Source organism: Peromyscus eremicus, chromosome 6, assembly GCF_949786415.1.
Source record: "Peromyscus eremicus chromosome 6, PerEre_H2_v1, whole genome shotgun sequence".
Lineage (NCBI taxonomy): Eukaryota > Metazoa > Chordata > Mammalia > Rodentia > Cricetidae > Peromyscus > Peromyscus eremicus.
The window spans coordinates 41,564,345-41,587,507 of record NC_081421.1 but is presented as its reverse complement, the minus strand read 5'-3'; the positions used below and the strand labels follow the sequence as shown (position 1 = coordinate 41,587,507).

The following is a 23,163-nucleotide window of genomic DNA, read 5'->3' as shown; positions in this document are numbered from 1 at the left end:
GGGTTTAGAGTACATATCAGCTCTAAAAGTAGTGATCAATCTTATATAACCTGTTCCATTACCTTACAGATTCATTACTTCATGCCCTTAAAATTGCACACAGCGTCTTAGCCGGTTTAATTTAAAAAAAAACAAAAAAAAACAAACAAAAAAAAACCAGCCTCATGATACTGGCCTGGTTAGCTGTAACATGTTAGGGCCCAGTCGGTGTATTTCTTTAGTAATCTGGCCCTTTTTGTCTCTACTCACACTTCAATATAAATTATAAAATTGCTTTCAGGCCATTTGTAAAAAGTGTCTATGAAGCAGGCACTTAATTTGTGAGCTTTGGGTGGGAGAGGGGGAGACCGGACTCATTGGCATGCCCTGGCTGGCCTGGAACTCTACAGGACTAGCCTCTAACTTGTAGAAACCTACCAGTGTTCCCCAGTGCTGGGATTAAAGTAGTGCACCACTATGCCCAGCTGAAACTTAGTGTTTACACTTAGGTCCCAACTCTGTGATTATGTTGTATATATGCATATGTTTCAAAATCTGAAAACATCCAAACACCTTTGGTCCTGAGTATTGGGAGTTTTTGCTTTTTCTTTTTTTCCCTTGTGGACACAAAGTCTTGTGTAGTCTAGGCTGACCTTGAACTCAGTTCTGCCACAGCCTCCAAGCACTGAGAGGATAAGATGTTCCAACACTCCTTGTTAAGATTTTATTTCAAAGTAATTTTAGACAATGAAAGTAGAGCAAAAATGCACAGACCTTCACTCAGATTTCCCAATGTTACCATCCCCTCTCTGTCTTTTCTGATATTTTGGAGATGTCCCTTTATAAGTTCTTAAATATGAGTTCCATGTTAAAAAAAACACACTATAATTACCCAAGTTTAAGGTCTATTGACCTTATTTAACCATACCATTTTTCTTGTAATGCCCATTTTTCTGGTGTGGGATATAATTTTGAATAGTGTTTGCCTTGAATTCTTTGATCATTTTTTTTCCTTTTTCTTTTTTTTTTTTTTTCTCTAAGACAGGGTTTCCCCTGTGTAGTCATGGCTGTCCTGAAACTCGCTCTGTAGACCAGGTTGTACTCAAGAGATCTACCTGTGGCATGTGCCACATACTTACTTAGAAACAGGGTTCTTGATCCTATCTCTCAAATGTTGGTATGTGAAAGACACCCCTCCAGCTCCTGTTTCTATTTTGTATCTTAGACAAGATCTTGTGTATCCAGGCTGGTACTTGGCTAGCCAAGTTTCCACCTCCCAAGTGCTAGGATTCCAGGCACCTACCACCATGCTCTGTCTTTGTTTTTAATGGACAATAATCAAATATGCTTATGAGGGATGGTAGCATTCAAATATATGTATACATACAGTGTACAATGACCAGGCCTGGACAACTGGCATGTCTGTCACCTCCTGACCTTGATACCTTTCAGTGGAAGCCAGTTGTTAGTAAAATATTCTTCAGCTTGGTTTTATTTGTTACTTACTATGATTAGATTTGGGTTCGTGGTTTGGGTAGGAATACAGTGGAAATGGGATCAGCTCAATGTATGTATCGTTTTAGTCCATGGTGATTTGCCTCATTAACTGCTGCTGTTAACTAACTTCAATCTCTGGTTAAGGTGCTGACAATGTTCTTTATGAAAACATTTCCCTTTTACCATTAAGTATTTTGTGGGGTCAGAATTTAAGATCATATTGTTTATAAATCTGTTTACCTGCATGAACTATAAACCAGTATCTCTTGGACATGACAGGAGCAGAGCAGCTTTTGTTGCTTTTCAAAGACTTGGACAAGATAAAGCAATCAACCTTCTAATCTAGCAGAGGGGAAGGACTGATGAACACCACCTCTACTGGAGGCACTATTGACAGATGGCTGCTGAGGGATAGGAAGGGTCAGTTTTCAAATGGAGGCCCCTGATCAGTGGATCAGGCACCAATGGATGGCATACTCAAATGTACGGCTGTATGGATTGGACTTGATGGATTGTTAAAAAACGAGACGCCAGGCGGCGGTGGCGCACGCCTTTAATCCCAGCACTTGGGAGGCAGAGGCAGGCAGATCTTTGTGAGTTCGAGGCCAGCCTGGGCTACAGAGCGAGCTCCAGGAAAGGCACAAAGCTACACAGAGAAGCCCTGTCCTGAAAAACAAAAACAAAAAAAAAAAAAAAAAAAAAAGAGAGACAAAGTTGGGAGGTGGGAATGAGTGGGAAGTGGACCTGGGGGGAGTGGAGGTTAATACGAATTCTAAAAGAACTTTCTTGTAATTCGAGCGTTCCCCATGCCACTTGCATTCCACAGTATGTTTTCCCCTTCATTTATTCCTCATGTTAGTGCAACAAAGTACCTGACAAAAACGAGGAGCTGGAGAGATGGCTCAGCGGATAAGAGCACTGGCTACTCTTCAGAGGACTGAGGTTCAATTCCCAGCACCCACATGGCAGCTCACAGCCATTTGTAACTCCAGTTCCAGGGGATCTGGCGCCCTCACACATGCAGGCAAAACACCAATGCACGTGAAAGTAAATATCTTTAAAACATAACTTGAAAGGATTTATTGGGTTTCTGCTTATAGTCCCAGGGAGTCAGGTCTATGATATCCACGAAGATGGGGAAGGAGAAGGCAGCTAGTCACATTGTGTCCACAGGAAGCAGAGTAACGAGAAGCTGTGTTTGGTTTACTTTCTTTATGCAGTCCAGGATCCCAGCTCATGGTACTGTCCACATTAAGGTGCATTTTCCTACACCACCCTAATCTAAATAACCCTTTACAGACATAACCAAAGATGTGTTTCCATGGTGATTCTAAATCCCTCAAGCTGGTAAGATTAATTGCCTCTCCCCTCCCCCATCTGGTGGATGGGTATATGCTTGGTCAAGTATCTCAGTGTGGCCAATAGGATGCATCGTAACAGTTCTTTGAGGGCTGGGGATTGAATTCAGGACTTGACACACCTAGGCAAGCACTCCTATCACTGAGCTACAACCTCAGCCCTAAAATAGTCCTTGTGTTCCATTAATAATGAACTTGATTTTTTTAGACATAGGAAACCAAGCAAGTTGATTGATGCACACAGTGTACACCATGCAGGAGAAACCTCTACAGAATAGAACTCGGAACAGTGGCCCAGAATTTAGGCTTATACAGCATCTTCACTAAACAACAGGATTTTAGAGAGGTGGCAAAATGGTCATCAGGTTTGGCTTTTGGCTTTCACTCGTGGGGCATTATGAAAAGTGAGTATGGAAATAAATAATGCAGAAAGGCTTGTGGAATCCTCTGGTGCCACATCTGAGCTGCCAAGAGGTCTTCAGTGATGAGTTTCTGTCATTCCTTGTAGATGTGGGAGGAGAGACACCTTTGTAAGTTTATGCCCTGATTGTAAGAGTTTTTCTGATGCTACTCACAGAGCCTTCAGCTCAAAAACATATTTATGTAGCTGGACGGTGGTGGTGCACACCTTTAATCCCAGCACTCAGGAGGTAGAGGCAAGGCAGATCTCTGGAAATTGAAGTCTAGCCTGGTCTACAGAGTGAGTTCCAGAACAGCCAGGGCTACACAGAGAAATCCTGTCTCAAATATATATAGTTAAAGAGACATTTATAAAGATGATATACTCTAACTTCCTTCACATCATACAAACACTGAAGAATTACAGAGATGAGAACTCTTTTAGAATATACCTAATGAAGAAAAGCCATTTCATATACTATGTATACATTAATTGTAACGCAAAGCCATAACAATTTTCTGAGCATGGGGCAAAAAGGATGAACATTTGTTCTGCCTTCTCTGGAGGTTCTACTAGGCACTCAAGGTAAGTACTATCCAACTTTACATTCTCCTGTTCTGTTTAGGCTCAGGGAAAACAAATGGGCTTTCATAATGCTTAGGGGTCAGTAGTAGTAACTGTAAACTGAAATTTATCACCATGAATTCATTGTATTTCAAGTCTGTCTTTATAAAAGTCTGCTGGTTTCCACAGCCAGGTCAGCCTCTTTTCATTTGTTTTGTTAGCAGTGGAAATGGCTTATTTTTTTTTTCTAGAATATTCTTAAGATCCTGTATATTTGCTATCATTTCCAATTCTTGCTTGTTCAACAAGCATCTGTAACAAGTTACCTTTCTTTTTCTTTTTTTGTTTGTTTGTGGTTTGTTTTTGTTTTTTGTTTTTTGAGACAGGGTTTCTCTAGTTTTGGTGCCTGTCCTGGATCTCACTTGGTAGACCAGGCTGGCCTCGAACTCACAGAGATCCGCCTGGCTCTGCCTCCCGAGTGCTGGGATTAAAGGCGTGCGCTGTCGCCGCCGCCACCACCACTGCCTGGCCTACCTTTCTTTTCTTGAATGAGCTTTTTCTGCTTGTAGACCTGATGTTGATATTCTAGAAACCTCTCAACCATACTTTCTTTAATTTCAAAGATGGCTTTTCTGAACCTGCTTTCCTGTTCTTGTAAGCAACGCTTACCTCAGAATCTGATTGGAGTTATTGCTGAGACTGTTTCTGAACTCATTCCCACATTCACTTACGCTCTTACTGAAGAGTGAAAGTTTATCTTCAATCATTGTGCAAAATGTACAAGGGAGTCCAATGCCTTTCCTAGACCAGACAGGAAGCCACAATCACCAAGAGCCCCACGCTGATCCTTAGCTGCTGATTTTTTTTTTTTTAAACGTAGCCCTGGATCAAATTAAATTTGTGAAATTACTCCTGCCTCTGCCTACCAGTGCTGGTGCATACATGCATCACAGTACCAAGTTAAGATGAACACCTTAAAACCCCTTTTCACACATCTATAACTTTAAGATTCCTGCCATCCGTGTTTCTCTAGGGTGTGTGACTAGATCTCTTGGGAACATCAGCATTGGCTAGAAAGAAGGTGAAATGACTTTAAAGGTCATGATAAATCCACCCCAAATGTGTTGGACTTGGCTACTGTTTCCAGACCTGTCCTCCTTCCAAACATGATCAGCTCTCATGTGGGCAATCCTCTTTCCCTTCTTAGGGAAATTGAGATTACGATACAAATCTGTAATAAGTACCTTTGCCACTTAGACGTCACTGTTAGGCCAAGCGTGATGGACAGTCTCCAAGTTCCACATCAGCTGATCCACAAAGCCTTATTCTCAACACAGTAGGGAATTGTTTCCAAAGAACCGCAAGTATCTTCAGGCATGCTACCTAATCCTTTGCTAAATTCTTCTAGCTTAAGATACTGACCTTTATAACCCTTTTAATATAAGCAGTACATGCCTGATGACATTCTGTTTCACGTATAACTTTTTACCTTTCCTTCCTTATTATTTATTTACTGCATTGCTGGGAATTGAATCTAAGGCCTTATGCATGTTAAACATGCACTCAACCTGTGAGATTCATCTCCAGCCCTTTTTGTGCACCTTTCCAAACCTCTCTTGTGGGGGAGAAATCCATAAAATTGTGATATGACACTGCTGGTAAATGATAGCCACTATAATTAAACCCAAGATTGTGAGCTACCAACATAGCTTCTGGGAGCTGAACTTGGGTTTTCTCCAACTCCAGGGCATCTAATGTTCTCTGAGGGCTCCTGTGTTCATGTGTTCATACCCACATACCATATACATATAATTTTAAAAAGTATTTTAAGAACTCAATTTGTTACAGAATCCAGACACATATTTGTAATCTAAGAAATAAAGCTTGCCTGAAAATCAGAGGACAAAGCCAGCCACAGAGTTAACCACAGAGGTCAGGCCGTGGTGGCACACATCTTTAATCCTAGCACTCAGGAGGCAGAGGCAGAGATCTGTCTGGATTTCTGTGAATTCAAGGTCACACTGGGCTACATGAGACTAATCCAGTCTAAAAGAGAAACCAGCCAGGCATTAGTGGCACACACCTTTAATTCCAGCACTTGGGATCACACACCTTTAATCCCAGCACTAGGAAGGTTGAAACAAAGTGATATGGCTGGGCATAGAAAGGAATATAAGGCAGGAAGGAGACAGGAATTGCTCTCTTGCAGAGGCTCTGTCAGGCTGAGGAGTTGGTGAGGTAAGAGGTGGTGGCTGTGGCTTGTTCTGTTTCTCTGATCTTCAGCTTTCACCCTGACATCTGGCTTCGGGTTTTTATTATAAGACATTTAGGATTTGTGCAACAAGACGTTTAGCCACCACAGTATACACATCAACCAACTGGCTTTCCTAGAGTCCTGTTTTAATCTGTCTTTCCATTTCCAAGTCTGGGTTTGCCAGCCTCTTTATGAAGAATCTAAAACCATCAGAGGCCTTTTGGAGCTCAGTAGTAGATGCTACTCACCAGCTAGCTGAGTACAGCTGGAACTACTCCAGCAGAGCTATACAGATGTCTGTCCCCGAGCCCAGTTTGTCCTCTAGGTGTTCAGGTCTGAAGATAAGCCCATCCAGTGTTGGGCTTAGAGACTGGAGGGTATTAATTTTCCATGCTTAGCCACTGCTTTCTAGAATTGATGTCTGCTTGCGTTGGGAACTTCTTAAGTTAAGGCCAGAACTACCTGGTAGGGTGTGATGGCTTATGAAGGAAGGGATGGGGAGTAGTCGGGGAGCAAAAGGGGCATGAGTTAGCCTGGTCATTAGAAGTCTGCTGCTCCCACTTGGTGGCTGTGTGGCACAGTTACTTAACCTTTCTGAGCCAGAGTTTCTTCACCTGCGGATTATCGAAGATAACGCTTCTCTTTTATGATTGTGGAGTTAGCAATGTGCATAGAGACCCTAGCACACAGGAGGAGGTACTCGGTTCTGTCGTCACTTCCTTGAAGACACATCCTCATATCCAGCAATGAGAAAAGCTGCCCCTGACATCAGGTGCTAAGTGGAGCGTCTGCGCCTGTTTCCTGAACACCAGCAGGCAGTATTATTCCTTGAGTATTTCAAAGTCGTTGCTCTATGCTGGCAAGTATCATTTCTTGTGCCTGACCAACCAGAGATGAACTCTTCCTTTCTCCTTGTATCCCTTCTCTTAACCAGAGACTCCAAACAATAAGTATTTACTCATCAACACCCTGTGGAGGAGAGAGATTGATACCAGTTCCCAGGTGTTAATGTAGTATGTGTATGTTAGGCAATGGGCCAGTTATGGAAATACCAAGGTGAAGGAAACCTCACTGAGGAGCTTGTGCTGCAGCTAGAACTTTCTCGAAAGGCCGACAACCATCTTACTCCTGGGGAATGGCTTCCTTTGTTAAAGCAATCTGACCCACAGTGTTCCAAACAGGAGGTGAAAGTCAAGTACACAGCCTGAAGCCTTTTCACGCCAAAGAACACATCACATGACATTTAGTGCTAGGGCCTCTGGGACCATGTGGGACCCCACAAGCTGTTCCTTGAGACCAGACCAGCAACCCCGCCTGTTCCCACTAGGGTGAGAGCCGGGAGCGTGGGAGAGTGCCTGCCACTCTCACCACTAGGTGTCAGCACCGCACCAGCATTGAAAACTGTCAGGGTTGGAGTCCCCGGTGACTCGTGGCGACAATCCCCAGTGACTGCAGGTTTGTTCTCGGGTGGAGGAAAGGGGAGAAAATGAGTGAGAAAACAAAACAAAACAAAAACAAGAACAAACAAAGCCATCTGTTGGATTCACCGTTTACCACAAGTCATGAGTTCCACCTGTGCAGGTATTTTTAGTGTGATGAAGAAAGTAATTTGAAGGTTGTAGAAAACTATCCCTGTCTGAAAATCATGGTAACAGAGGGAATGCTGCACATCAACAGACTAATACTCTTTAATTTGCAAAAACAAAATGAGGTTTGGTTTTGGGGTGGGGGTGCGGAACAACTCTTAGGCATTAAAAAAATGTAGTTTACTAACTAAGTGTCCCCCCCCACCCCCAACCCCCCACCCCCAACAGAAAAAAAGACCTTTCCTCTTACCTGGGTTTGGTAAGCAACTCTGTATGAGCACTTTATAAATATTCATGGATGAAAGAAATGTCTGACAGAGAAAAGGAATCATTTTGCCACTGCAAGAACACTTGAAACGCCAGTGCTTGAAGTGGGGTCTTTCTGACAGTTCTCTGCAAATCTCGGAAAAAGAAAGGCCAGGTTTCATGGAAGAAACAGAACAGGGCACCAGACTGATTGCTCCTGGGGTCAGGGGGCTGTAACTGTGTGTAGGAAAAGCAGAGCCACTGTCGCAGTGAGTGGGAGTTTTAAACAACCACTCCTCAAACTTCAAGCAAGTGAGATTCAGCAGTTCTACTTTGTGGAAAAAAAAACACTCATGTGTTTTGCGTTGTGTTGGCTCCAAGACTGTGCCTATAAACAGAAATGGTTAAAGTTGGAGTGGGTGTAGAGGGTCATTTCAGTCATCAAAAGCCCCAGTGGAGACTGTCCATCCTGCTGAGAGACATTAGAAGGGAACGGGGTGAAACCAATGCTTTGGTATGTTGCCAGGTCAAGGTCTGCTTGTTTTGGCCTGGCTATCCTCAGCCTTGGTCCATGTGATCTAGATAAACGGGAATGAATGTACCTCAGTCACCGATGCCGTATTGCCTGGGTTGGTAATGCCAGATCATGGCCGAGTTGCACCAATATGGTTTGGAGACCTTCCACCATGAGGCCTGGGCTATCTATGTGTCACTTTCCCAAAACTTTTTTTTCTAGGTTCCAAGAAATACTTTCCACTTGGTAATGGTTGACTTGGCCAGGGCAGGGGTGGGACAGTCACTGCTTGGATGTGGGCCTGAACTATCTTAGGCCTAGAACAGAACAATCCTATTTCTCTACATCAACCCCCAACAGGCCTCCCATTCCTTCACTGCTTCTACACTCTCTCTCTCACACACACACCACATACACACCACAATACACACCACAATACACACACAACACTCCCCACACACATACCACATACACACACACACCACACATACACACACACACTACACATACACACACCACAATATACACATATACACACCACACACACACCACATACACACACCCCATACACACACACACCACACATACACACCACACATACATCACAATACACACATACACACACCACATACACACACCACACACACACACACACACACACACACACACACACACACACACACCATAGTACACACATATACACAGAGAGAGAGAGAAAAAAACAGAGACAGAGACAGACAGACAGACAGACAGGACTATTCTGACAGCTTAGATCTTTCTTCATATGGGCCCCCAGGCCTTCAGGCCATTCATTGATTTAAGTCCTCTGACTACACATGTGAAGTAGACCTCTGTGGAAAGAGGCAAGGTAAGGGGCAGCTGTCTCCTCAGAAGGGAAAGGGCTGCGGATGGACACGAGTTCTTGCTTTGTGCCAGAAGTTATAGACATTTGATATCAGTTAATCCCACTCTCTCAGGCCTAGAAGGAAGAGTTCTGTCCTTGAGTGCCAGAGTGGTGTCAGCATCAAGAACAGGACACTGCTAAGACTGGAGGTGGCCAAAGTGTCTTAAGTTGTCTTGAATTAGAGGTCATCAGACTTCAGCTGTCTCTATTGTTCTGCCCAAGTTCAACTTTTGCTAGACCTAAGCCATGTATCTGAGATGCATCGATGGCGAGGTTGGCACCACATCTGCTCTGACTCCCAAGGTCAGGTCCCTGGGTCTATCTCTATAAGAGGCTGGTGATACCAAGATAATTGACGGCTGGACTGATCTGAGAATTACAGTGAAGTTGTTCATTCAGCAGAAAGACCCAGACTGAGAGGTACCTTCTGCCTCCTTCCTCCTCATCAACACCCACAAGGAACCACCTAGAGACAGAAACAAACAGAAAATGATTGAACCCAGTGGAATGCCACTTTTGATGAGATTGTCAGCATTGCCGGACATGTGCAGCACTGATTGTTTTTTCAGCTAGAGAACTTCCTTGAACTGTTTAAGAAATCCTGGGCCCAGAACAATCCACGGGCTGTACTGTCCATGGTTGCCACCCTCATGACATCATAGATGACGTCAACAAGTGGAATGACCAGTTAGTTCACAAAGTACAAGAGAAATGATCTCAAGGAAAGATCATCTAACAGCCAGAGGAGGAGGAGGAGAGAAGGACTACTGTCTAGCTCTGGGTATGACTATCCCACTGGCCACCTGGAAACTGGGGTATTGCAAGCATTAAGTGGGGTGGAAGATGTGTGTAGACTAGTTCTACAGGAAGTTACGTTATCACCCCATTGGCTAGTCTGTAAGAGGCTTAGCTGAGAGCCTGTGTTCAGACAGCAATCCTCCTGCTTCATGGCAAAGCCTCCCAAATCCCCCACGGATTCTCTAAACAGTGTAAAGAAACATCGCCTCTTAGGGATGGCTATGCTTTCCTCATGGCCAGGGCCTTAAATGCCAGTCTTAAAGCACTGTGTGAGAAAGAATCTGGGGACTTTGCTGAGCCTTTTTGGCCCTTGAAATTGTGTCTCTTGCCCTAGGACTGCCAGCTACCAGCCCTGGGCCTGAATGTTCTACAGAGACTGTAAATGGGACAGAGCAGTGGCCCTGGTGTTCACCATTTCCTCTGACTTCTCCTTGTAGCCCACCCCTATCCTACAATTAGGGAGTTTTTTTTCCCCCTGAAGATATGGCACAAGTGGAATTTATGTTTTAGTTTCTAAAGTTTTACTGGCCCCATTGAAAACTTGTTATTTTATGTGTATGGGTATTTTGCCAGCATGTACGTCTATATGCTACACGCATTGCAGTCACCATGGAGACCAGGAGAGGGCTTCAGATGCCCTGGAACTGGAGCTAAAGAAGGCTATGTGTCACAATGTGGGTGCTGGGAATGAAACCCTAGTCCCATGGAAGAGCAGGGTCATCCTGAAGAGCAGTTAGTGCTGTTAACAGCTGAGCCGTGTCTCCAGCCCGGCAGAGGTGGAATTGAAACCCAAACCAACCTGGTCCCAAGGCCTGGGTTTTCTCCATTCTTTTCTCGGTAAGTTAGCCCACAGCTGCCCACACATCTGTGGCAGACAGACAGATGCAGCCACGGGGATGGCACAGGCATGATTTGGCCTTTGTCCACAGGAAAGGAAGGGAAAAAGAAGTTGGGACAAAGGGCAAATCTGGGTACAGTCACACCTGTGCATAGCTATGTTATCTGATGGCTTGATTTGCAAATCTAATCTGTGAAAACATGGCATGCACTCACCTAAGATGCTATCAGGGCCTTCCTTCACCCCAAAGCAGAAGTCTCCTAAATTGTCCTTGGTCAGACATGCTGTCTTTTCCAGGGGGGGACCATTTTCTGGAGCTCACATCAGGTGTGAATCAACCCTCTCCTCATTAGCCTTGTGATCTTGTGCAAGTCTCTTAACCTCTCTGAACTTGATGTACTAACACCTACAGCAGGGCAGATCATCCTTACCTTGCAAGGTTTTCCTCAGGGTTGTGAAACAGTACGTGTGAAAAAGCCAGTGCCTAGCACACAGATGTTTGTGAAATGCGTGTTTTCCTGGACTGAGTAAGAACCAAACCATGAGCTCACTGAATGCGTCTCATAGAGGCAAGACCTAGGAGAAGGCTCTCTGTGTGCTTACTGGAATTGTTATGACTCACATTCAGGGGTGTACAACTCATGTGGCCCATGGTCCACATGCACCTCAGGACAATTATGGACTGGCAATTATTTTTCCTTTCTTGACTTGATCATACAGTTCCTGAATGTGAACTTTGTAGATAACATTGTGCTGAAATGTCAAAGGGTTGGTCGGGAGTCCTTCCCGGAACCCAGTCCTGGAACAGGGGATGCAATGGCTTTCCTGGATCCCCGAGGCCTCTGTGCCTGTCTGCTTTCTCTCTGTCAGTCCCTCTCAAGCTGTTCTGAGCTGTGCTTGCCAGTGTTATGAAAGCCACACAAACTTGGCACCAGGTTGATGAAATTCTCCCTGGATCTGCTATGGGTATATAGAAACCCACGATGCTGTCTGCTCAGGATGGGGGACACAGAGCTGCAGGGACACGAAGGACAAGTGTCCATGGCAGTCAGTAGGTTAGGAAACTCCTCAAATCTGGGGATCAGTCACATGACAAGGGGAATACTGAGGTGACTGTTCCAGTCCTGGCGGTACAGGCTTGTGACCCCAGCCCTCTTGAGGCTGAGGCAGGAGGACAGGGAGTTCAAAGCCCACATGAACTATACAATGAGACTTTATTTTCTCCCATCTCCCAAAAACTAACAAAGGAAAAAAAGGAGAGAATGAGGAGGAAGAGGAAGGAAAGGGAAGAGGGAGGAGCGGAGGGGAGTGGAGGGGAGAGGGGAGCTTGAGTCCCTGTGAATCTGTGGCAGAGAAGAAAGGAAAGCACTTAAGCAGGTCAGAGGGCGTGAGTGTTCAGCTCCACTCACGGAGACTAGAGGGAGACTGTTGACCAGATTATTTATTCCACAGGTATGAAGGAAAAGAACGTTAATTTTTGTATGTGTGTTTTCTTCCCCATCCTGCAGCCTATTCTCATCCCAACACAGCCAAGGAGCGAGGGAATGTGGAGTTGGAGTGCCTGGTTGGAGCTGTGACTGTCTAGGTTCACGAGACAGTCCTACCTCGAGGCCGTGAGCAATCAATGAGATCACATCTGAGGATGCCCTCACAGAGAGCCCAGCAGCCATCGGCCACACAGATCTGATCTACAAGAAAAGAACTCTCCAGACCAGTGGTGTCTCAGTATCAGCAAAGAAAAAGTTTCACGCCAAGTGTTTTGTGTTCTTGAGTGACTTGAAAAGATTTGAAAGGGCTGAGGAAGAACAGCCACATACTTTGATTCCTCCGGTTCCTTCATCTTGTCTTGGGGGGAATATGGACTCTACTGGAGAAGCCTTGGCCACTGCCAGATGTCAGACAGTTTCCGAGGCTTAACCTAGAGGCAGCAGCTGGGAGGCTGGGGTAGGGCTAGCTCCCCGTCTTCTCTGTCTCCTGTCCTAGGTTTAAGACTACCTGGTTTACTTCATGCACTTTTTCCTCCATCAAGAAATATCGAACAGGCTTTATGGCTGCATCTTGTGTTCTGTTCAACTGTGTTTTGTTTTGTTTTTTTAAATTATTTGTTACTATTCTCTTTCACAATGGATTTAAACAGAAATAAACTGCGTGCAGTTTGGCCACTAGGGGACAGCACAAGGTCACCGATGCTTACGGGTAGGGGGTGGAGGATGGCTGGTAAACTATGGGGAAAGAGGAGACTCCACCTCTGACTCACAAAGGGCTTTGGCTTCTCACAGCGTTTCCTCACAGTGCTGGGTTTGCTTCTCACATCAGGCCCAGGAAACTGGCGGGTGAGGCAGGAGTTATTGCCCCACTCCGAGGGCCAGGGAAGGGGAGGATTACCTTGGGAGGGTCAGTGTCATGGGAGGTCACAAAGTGACAGAGGCGGAGCCCATCGGGATCCCGGCTCCTCCAGAGAAACTCCTCCCTCGGAGTCTCCGATGAGCTGGGTACTGTGATTAGGGGCAGAAACTAGGGGGTCACCAGTCGCCCAGCTCAGTCCTTCCACCCGCACTGGGAAGCAGGAGCCTCAGGGGCCCCACAGCTTAGCTCTGTTCTCCACACTTCACCAGACAGGACTGTATTCAAGACTTAGGCTCAGACCTCCTCTCCCTGACTCCTTCGGGGCCAAGCATGTCTTTGTTGAAGCTTTCTCTGAGCCTGTGCTGGTGGAAGATGTGCTCAGTCCCCTCCCTCAGGAACTGAGCACAGAGGGCAATGCACCGTGCTGAGGGTGCGGGGAGAAATCCGTGTTGCACAAGCTGAGTGATCAGGAAAGGCAATTGGTGAAGAAGGCCAGAAAACAAACAAAACACAGGCCTGAAAGGATCTGACCGTGGGGAAGCAGTTTTCTGTCCCCTAGGAGGAACAGCCAACTGTACCAGGAACAATAAGTCTGCACTCCTGGGAGTGTGTGTGGGGTGTGTGTGTGTGTGTGTGTGTGTGTGTGTGTGTGTGTGTGTGTCCCTCCTTCTCCTCCCGTGCTCCCTCTCCTCTTCCCGATTCCCCCTCCCCCTACATACACCAAGGAGACAGGAACACCAGCAGGAAGGCACAGTCCGTTTGGGAGTCTGAGAAGCTATCTTACCACACAGATACTTGTGTTCAGTTTCTTTCTGAGAAGGTGAAGGGAATGCAAAAACCTACAAGAAAAATAAAAATATAATTTCCTTGTAGATGAGAAAAGGTATTGGTTGTTTCCTTAGGGAATACATAAAATGTCAGCTAACTCTGAAAGAGACACAGCAAGAAGCAACCTGGGCTGGTTCTTTATTTATTTCTAATTTAATTTCATGAAATTGATTATTTTGTGCGTGGGTGTTCTGCATGCATGTCTGTGCACCACACACACGAAGTGTCTCGGAGGACAGAAGATGTTGTAGCCCTTGGAACTCGAATTATGGATGACTGTAAGCCACCATATGGGTACTGGGAATTGAACCTGGGTCTTATGCATGAATAACAAATGCTCTTAACCACTGCACTATCTCTCCAGGCCTGGTTTATTCTTTTTTTAGAAGGAGCCAAAAAGGTTCTAGGAGGAAGAAGTTGGTAGGAAAATGGAACCAGGCCCGAGGCCAGTGGAGGTGCTTCAGCTAGGGGCCCAGAAAAGAGAGACAGGTAGACGGGGTCCTGAATGCTACCAATCACCCTCTAGGGTCAGAGGTAACAGTCACCCCTGAGTGCTGCCTCTCCTCAGGGTCACCCAGCATGACCCTAAGGCTAGCCTGACCAGGCAGGCTCAGCTCGGGAGGAATCACAGGCCTGTCCCAAGGATGTAGAGCAAGAGACACAGTTCAGTTCCAACCTCCACAGTGCCACCACGGTCCTCGAGGACTGGTGAGTGCATGAAAGAGAAAGGAACCCTTGGCAGGCTGCCTGGGCATTCCAGAGGCTGTGGGTTCACCACCTTCCTGCGAGGGCAGGCAGGCACTAGCCCAGTTTTCCTCAGCTGAGTAAGCTTCTGAGTAAGAACTCAGAGAACGACAGCCCTCCAGAATTAAAGGAAGATTTGAGGATGATCTCAGACTCCTCATACCGGCATTGAAAAGAACCCAGGAGGTGTCTGTCAAATTTGCTCCAGCAAGACCCACCGCACTGAATGCCGTTGGAAGGCAGAAACAAGAAGCCCTGGTTTCCTGACTTATGGCCTAGAGCTCTTGCTGGTAAGCAATGCCACCTCAAAAATGGAAGGTGAAAGTGGCTAGACATGTTCTGTGGACACTGGAACACCTTCCCAGGGCCTGTGAGGTCGAAGGCAGAAAGTAAACCTTAGCTTTGAACCTGACCAGGAATGGAGCTAGGCCTCCCAACATTATGATTTATCACTGTGGCTAGAAAAACGAAACAGCCACCCCGAGAGGTCACACAACAGAGGAGGCAGATGCAGAACATCTGGGACACCATGTCTGAGGTTCCTTTTGTCTCTGGTGTTCTGTGACACTTGCCTCAGCAGAGTCTGCCGCTCCAAGATCAGAGAGAATCGATGTACTGATTGGAGATTCGCAGGCCTGGGAAGGCCTGGCTGTGACCCCTCCGGCAGCTCTGACTCGGCGGCCATTTTGTGCCATGCTGGCTGGCAGTCACTGAAGGACGTCTGTTTGGACTTCTCTGTCTAAGCAGACAAGGACAGACAGCTCATTTACCTGGCTGGGAGCATCTCCCTGCCTGTGCCTCCCTCCTGAGCATTCCTGTCCCCCCCCCCCCCCTGCCTTTTAGAAAGCAGAAGCCTGCCTGCCTGCCTCAGAAGCTCCCAAATGTGAATACCCAAGCCTCCCTCTGCCTGGGTGGCACGGGAACTTTCAGAAGCACCCACCTACATAGATATTTATTTTTCATAATGGCCAATTTGTTGTTCCTTTTTCATTGCTGTTGACAAAATACTCAACAAATAGCAATTTAAGGAAAGAACGGGGTATTTTGGCCCATGGTTTGAGGGCATGCAGTCCATCATGGTGGGAAAGAGAATGTCAGAATGATTCTTTATGGGCATGGTGCCACAGGCACCAGCACTTGAGAGGCGGAGGCAGGTGGATCTCTGTAAGTTCAAGAGCAGCTTGGCCGACATAGTGAGTTCAAGCCCACTCAGCACTACCTAGTGAGACCCTGTCTCAGAACAAGAGTGGCTTTCGGCTGTGTGACTGCAGGAGTGTGAGGCACCTGGTCCCACGGCATTCATGGTCAGAAAGCAGAGACAGGAGGAGGCATGAGTTCACATTTTCTTCCTTTCATCCATCCCAGGAATGAATACCCATAGTGTGGTGCCACCCATGTTCAGGGTAGGTCTTCTCAGCTCAGTTAAACCTCTCTAGAAACATCCTCACAGACACACCTACAGATATGTCTCCTAGGTCATTCCAAATCTCGTTAAGGTGACAAACTAAAATCAGTCATCACATAGTCCCCTCGCAGCATGCTCCATAAGAACTCAACTTTCACCGGGCGGTGGTGGTGCACACCTTTAATCCTAGCACTCAGGAGGCAGAGCCAAGCAGATCTCTGTGAGTTCGAGGCCAGCCTGGTCTACAGGGCAAGATCCAGGACAGGCACCAAAGCTGCACAAAGAAACTCTATCTCGAAAAAAACAAAAAACAAAAACAAAAAAAAAAGACTAAAAAAAACCCCTCAACTTTCTGTTAGGGTCACTTCCCTCCAGCAGCTAGTCTCTTTGGGTGGAGCTGTTTCCTTGAAGAAAAGCTCTTTTGGTCTGTGTGGTCACCTCAGCCTCACCCAGCACCGGGAAGCTCACCCTCTCCTCACTTACAATTTCTCTGTCCTCAGCAGGTCCAGGGTCCCACTTCAGAGTTGCCCAACTTAGCTTTCTTGTTATGATCGGCCCAGGCTACTGCGGGCAGCTCAACCGTTTTTGGTTCTCTGGAGCTGAACATAGTAGCTGCCGGCATTCGGAGGACCTGAGGATGTTTTTCCTTCACAAGGAGGTAGCTAGGCCATCATAAAACACCCCAGCCTTGAAGACTTATTTAGGAAAAACATGATAATGTGATAGAGTGAGGATTCAAGGTAGCTGGGTGTGGTGGTGTGTGTCTGAAACCCCAGCGCTCGGGAGGTTGAGGAAGAAGCATTCAAAGGCAGCCTAGACTACATGGAGAGACCCTGACTCCCTTGAGCACGATGGTTAACTGAAGAGTTAGGATCAGATTCCTTAGTCAGTTGCTAGCTACACAAGGTATGAGGACTTAGGATCTGGTCTCATGAGGCCCTAAAGGGCCAGGCTCTGACTCCGGTAAACCTATACCCAGTTGGCACAATATGAGGAAGTTCTCTTGAATACTGTGACCAATTCACTTAACCTCAAAACTCCCAATTTCACAACTTAAAGCCCAGTTCAAGTGTTCACCATGCTAATCAGCAAAGCCTCTGGTGTAGCTCAGAGATAAAGATATGTCATCAAGGCAGCTTGCCTCTGGAGTGTGGGTAAGAGCGCAGCTTGTTTTGTGTTTTTATTCACAGAGTCTCCCTTTGTATTCCTGACTGCTCTGGAACTCACTACACAGACCAGGCTGACTTGGAACTCAACTCACAGAGAGCCACCTGCTTCTGGGATTAAAGGCATGTGCCCCTGCACCTTTAATCCCACGTGGGCCAGAGCTCAGTTTAACAAACACATACAGCACTGCCTAAGCTGAGGCATTTTGTAACAGCCTATGAGTTCCTAGGGACACAGGTCAAGCCCTCCTGAGAACCCTGAGCTCTGTAGCTGTCCTGTGATAGCCAGAGGCCAGCCAGTTTCCAGGACTCTGCAAAATCAGCCAGGAGGCAAGATGGCGTCTCTTCTCTTTGATCTCTTCAGTTGGATGGAATGATGCATATTCTCTACACACTGACCACTCTCATAAAAAAAAAAAATCTATCCCTCAAGTCTCCCTCATCTTTCCCTCCTCAACCTCGTGCCTATCAGGGATACTGATCTGGCTTCTGAGGTCACCGACTGGCAAGTTCTGTGGGGATGTGTTATAGAGTTTGAAACCATCAGGGAAAGACACCAGACTCAATTTAAATCATAATGAGTCAAACTTGTTAGAGCTGCTAGCTGGACCACAGTCTCTCACCCAAATCAGAGATGTGCAACCCAGAGGCAGAGGCGGGAAGGCCTTTTAGGTTGTTTGTTTGTTTTTGGATTTTTGAAACAGGATTTCTCTGGGTAGCCCCAGCTATCCTTGAACTCACTCTGTAGATCAGGCTAGCCTCCAACTCAGAGATCCACCTGCCTCTGCCTCCCCAGTGCTGGGCTTGAAGGTGTGCACCACTCCTGTCCAGCACAAAGGAAGGGCTTTTGAAGATGAAAAATCACAAGAGTTTTTTTGTTCTGCCAAGATTAGATGGTCAAGGTGACCTCAAAATAGTCTCTGAGTATCTGCATAAGCAAGTTACAGAAGCCAAAACCAGCAGTTAGTCATCGGAACCAGCAGATGGTCACGGCTGTACGTTTCTGGGTGGGGTCTAGGAGGCAGGGCTTTCAGGAACTTATCTTCCAGGAACTTGAGTGAGAGAAACTGCTATTAGGTGGTACCATGATGGATGCCTAGCACAAAGTGGAGTCTCTTAGCCATCACAGATTGGTCTGGGCCCCCTGAATAGAAATGCAATGGGCACACACCTACTTACCTCCTGTTCTCAGCTTCGAGGGATCAGGTGAAATTTAACCCCCTCGTAATATCCAATCACAGACTAGAATTTGCCTTGTTTACTTCTTGCCTTGATTGCCAAGGCTCAGTCGGTCAGTTAGTTAGTTAATTATTACTGGAGTTTTGAGTCAAGGTTTTAGTCGTAGCCCAGGTTGGTCTTAGGACTTTCTGTGTAGCCCAAGCTGACCTTGAGCACAGGCCAAGATGGAGTTTAACGTTTCTCCTACCCTGGAGGTAGGCCCTCTGGATCCATCCTTCTCCATCTCCTCCACTTTCCCTCCTGTTTACTAGCATTTTTTTTTCCTGCTTCCTCCCCCATCTTTATTCTGTACTCTTGTCTTTGGTTCTTGTTTTGAAGACTCCATGGTTTGCTCCTTTGCTTAAAGCCAATACAAAATTATCTGGGCATAAATAGTTTTAAAATGCTATAAAGTTTTAATGTAGGCTTCCTAATAGGTGTTTACATACAGCCCAATGAGGAAAACATGAATGTTTTTCCTGTGGGCAAGTAAAACAGAAAAAAAAAAAAAAAACACCCAACACAGACTGCATTCATTCCATTAGAGGCTACATTGGCATCGCTCTACAATCAGACAAAGGATAGATTGTGTGGCACTGGAGAAACATCTCTGTTCATAAATTCCATACCATCTAGAGACACACCAAGGCAAAGCTTAATGCAAACATTATTTTCAAAAGAGACAAATGATGGACGGAAGAAGTGGGCAGGAGTGAGCCCCAGTGCTGAAGAGCGGGGCACCATGGGGAGTTACTCCATAAGAAAGAGAGGAAATAGGTACCAGTTCACTGAGAGTGTTGACATGCCATCTGGAATCTGGCAGAGCCATGCAAAGCCACACGGAAGGGACAAAGTGGCCTTGTGGCCTTCAAGCTTCAACTAAAACCACCAACGGTGCATTCATATTAATGCAACAAGAGGAAAACAGTCTGGCCACCAGTGGGAAGGAAGTGGGGTGGTGGAAGAAGGAAGAGGGGGTGGCTAAGGCAAAGGATGCTGTCCCCACACTGTGGTGCCCAGAAAAGAAGAGCATAATGACTAGAGGCCTGTGACAGTGGTACCCCAAGTGAAGACAAACCAGGAACTGTGACCCTTCTGGGAAACTTGAGTCTAGAGGAATTCAGTATTGTGGGCTCCTGGCTTCATGACCCTCATCATTGAGATGTACAACTTCGTAGTCTTAGTGTGATGTCCTTCAACATTTAACAAAGAGAGTTCTGCTGAAAAATAGGGCTTTCCTTGGAGCTAGCCCAGGTTAGGGTGATGGAACTCCAGCACAGCCTGGCTCCAGAGCAGCATTTCTCAACCTGTGGGTAACCACCCCTTTGGGGGAGTTGAATGATCCTTTCACAGGGGTCACCTAAGACCATTAGAAATATCACATATTTGCATTATGACTCATAACAGTAGCAAAATTACAGTTTTGAAGTAGCAACAGGAATAATTTCATGGTTGGGTGTCGCCACAGCATGAGAAACTATTGAATAAAGAGTGGCAGCGTTAGGAAGGTTGAGAACCACTGTTCTACAGGGACCAGGCACACTGGAGCTGCACAGATGACTGATTCTGGCGATGCCGAGAACCACTAAGACCAATCAGTAACAATACTGAGCTTTGTAGACGGAAGTTTTCATGTCCCACAGCTGCTCTCCAATAAGCACACTGAGGCTTATTCCAGTTGTAAATGCTCAGCCAATAGCTCAGGCTTGCCACTAACTAACTCTTACATTTAAATTAACCCATACTTTTAGTTATGCTTTGCCACATGGCTCATGGCTTGCTACCCCATTTTCTACACTTCCTGCTTGCTCAGTGGCTGGCTGGCAATTCCCAAGACTCTCTTGACTCTGCCCCTCCTCCTTTCATCATTCTCTCGGCATCAGGCTGTCTCACCCAATCTCTTCCTGCCCTGCTATCGGCCAATCAGTTTTTTTTTTTTAAATTAACAATGAGCATAACCCACAGCAGAGCTTCCTTACTTACTGAGATGAGTCAGAATCTCTAGGGATGGGACACAAGCATCAACATGTTTCAGAACTCCCTCAATGACTCCAAAGGTGAGCCCATGATCAGATCTACCATTCCATGTGAATGGTTTCCAAGTGACAGGGGACGTAAAAGTACCACTATTTGGACAAGAAAAATCTATCCTGCAGTGAAATAATAGTGAGGAAATAATATGCAATCGGATAATGGTAGCTGATATTTGTTAACTGCTTATCATCCAGTGTTGGATTAATTTTCTCCTTCCAGTAGTTTTCAGTGTTTTATAAGTGATAAAACAGGTGCCCCACGAAGTTAAGAAATTTGTCCAAGGTCAGGCACAAGTGACAGGACTGGGATTTGAACCCAGGCTCTCTGACCTTAGAATTCCTTTATGTGCCTTCACTAGAGGATGCTGTATACCCAGGATTCAAGAGCATATTGATGGCTTTAGCTTTTCTGGGCAAATACACACACACACACACACACACACACACATACACAAACATTTGGTTTTTCAAGACAGAGTTTCTCTGTTTTACAGCCTAGACTGTCCTAGAGCTCACTTTATAGACCAAATTGTCCTCAAATTCACAGAGATCAGTTTGCTTTTGCCTCCCAAGCACTGGGATTAAAAGCATGTGCTACCAAGCTGTCTGGCTATTTTTTTTTTTTTTTTTTTTTTGAGAAGATCTTACCAAGTAGGCCAGTCTGGCCATGTACTTACTAGGCAGCCTTGGCTGCCCTTGAACTTGTAGCCCTTCAGCCTCATTCTTCTAAATGCTGGGATTACAGGCATGAGCCACCACACCTGGCTTGTGGGCACTTTTATGAATATTATAGTGGTCTAGATCCCAGATCCCCCCACTTAATGGTTGCTATGGCTTGAGTTTCCCTTCAAAACTTACTTTGAAACTGAATCCCAATGCAGTCAAGTTGGGAAGTGCAGTGTAATGGGAAGTGAGTCACAAGGGAGGGAACACTGGTCCATGCCGCTCTAAGGGGCCACGGGAGTGGGCTCTCTTTCTTTCTTTCACTTTATTGCCACATGAAGAAGAGCATTTTCTGTCTCTGGAGGATGCAGTATTCCAGGCTCCAATGTTAAGCCAATACCTGACCCTTACCAGAAACCAAACCTGCATGTATCTCAATCTTGGACTATTACACATTTTTATTGTTTGTAAACTACCCAGACTGTGGTATTCTGTTATAGCTGGAGCAAATGGCTAAGACAAGTGTCCAACAACCTGAGCAAGTCCTTCCTTCACCGTCCCTTCTGGGGCAGTTTTCTCATCCGGAAATTGAGCATCAGTGGGCCTATCTCAGAGGCTGGCTAGCAAGGCTCAACAAGCAGTTTGCCAAATTCTAGATGCAGTGCCTAGCACAAAGCCAAGGTTCAAGGCCTGCCCATCTTCTTCCTTGTCTTCTTTCCTATAAGGTGTTCACAATCTAAAAGTTTTCTCCGGTTGCTTCTTGAGTGTCTCCTGAAAGACAGCTCTCCTCATGATGGACAGACACCGTGACTGCAGCTATACATTCTGAGGGGATGACGCTTTCCTGTGGGATGGGAGGAGGTACAGACGCTAGGCTTCACTGAACAAAGAGTCCAACTCATGACACTTAGGAGGAAGCGAATCCGCATGAAGGAAACTAAGGAGTGACTCACAAGCTACGGTGCCCAGCATAGCCCACGGCAGCTGGGCTGCTGCGCTGCACCAAGGGCCTGGGCTGAGGCGGGGCTTTCAGAACCAGAAGGTGTGCTGTGAGTGAGTCAGCAGTTGCTAATAAAAGAGAGCAGTCACCGTGAGTGACTCAGAGCAGTAGTACATTTGACTAAGGTACGGGTTTTAGAGGGGCAGAATGGGGGCAGAAGCTCTTTTGCTGGGACCGTGTGAAATTTGGGGTAGACCTTTGGTAAGGCGCTTTGCAAGTAAGCGGATGCCGTCCAAGCAAGGGCCAACGTCAGGATGACTGTGTGAGCGTTGGAGGCGGGGCGGATGGGGGGGGGGGGGAGGACGCGGGGGGGGGGACGACACACCACCTTGGCACAAGCAGGACAGCTAGTTTTTATACCCCTTCACTTCTGGAAAAATTTACAGAAGACCATAAAAGAAGATGTATGTACCTTAAAACAAACTGAGATAAATAACGGAGAAAGAAAATCTGGTGGTGGCTGGGAGAAAGGGCTATAGGATGAAACCACGCCAGAAAGCTGTGCTGAGGGAATTCTTGAAATTGAGCCCAAACAGATTCCTGGCAGATTTTATATTAAGAAACACAACAAATGTCTATGATAGCTCTCTCTCTCTCTCTCTCTTTCTCTCTCTCTCTCTCTCTCTGCTCTCTCTCTCTCTCTCTCTCTCTCTCTCTCTCTCTCTCCTTGGTTTTTCAAGACAGGGTTTCTTTGTGTAGCCCTGGCTGTCCTGGAACTCACTCTGTACGTAGCCCAGGCTGGCCTCGAACTCTGTCTCCTGAGTGCTGGGATTAAAGACGTGTGCCTTGCTACCTCTGCCTGCTGCGAGTAGAGTAGTTTTA

At 46.2% G+C, this 23,163-nt stretch overlaps 1 pseudogene; it reads right to left on the bottom strand.

Moving 5' to 3' along the window:
• Window positions 1–3,836: 3,836 nt before the first annotated feature.
• Window positions 3,837–4,565, bottom strand: LOC131913716 (kinetochore protein Spc25-like; annotated as a pseudogene).
• Between the last annotated feature and the right edge of the window lie 18,598 nt (window positions 4,566–23,163).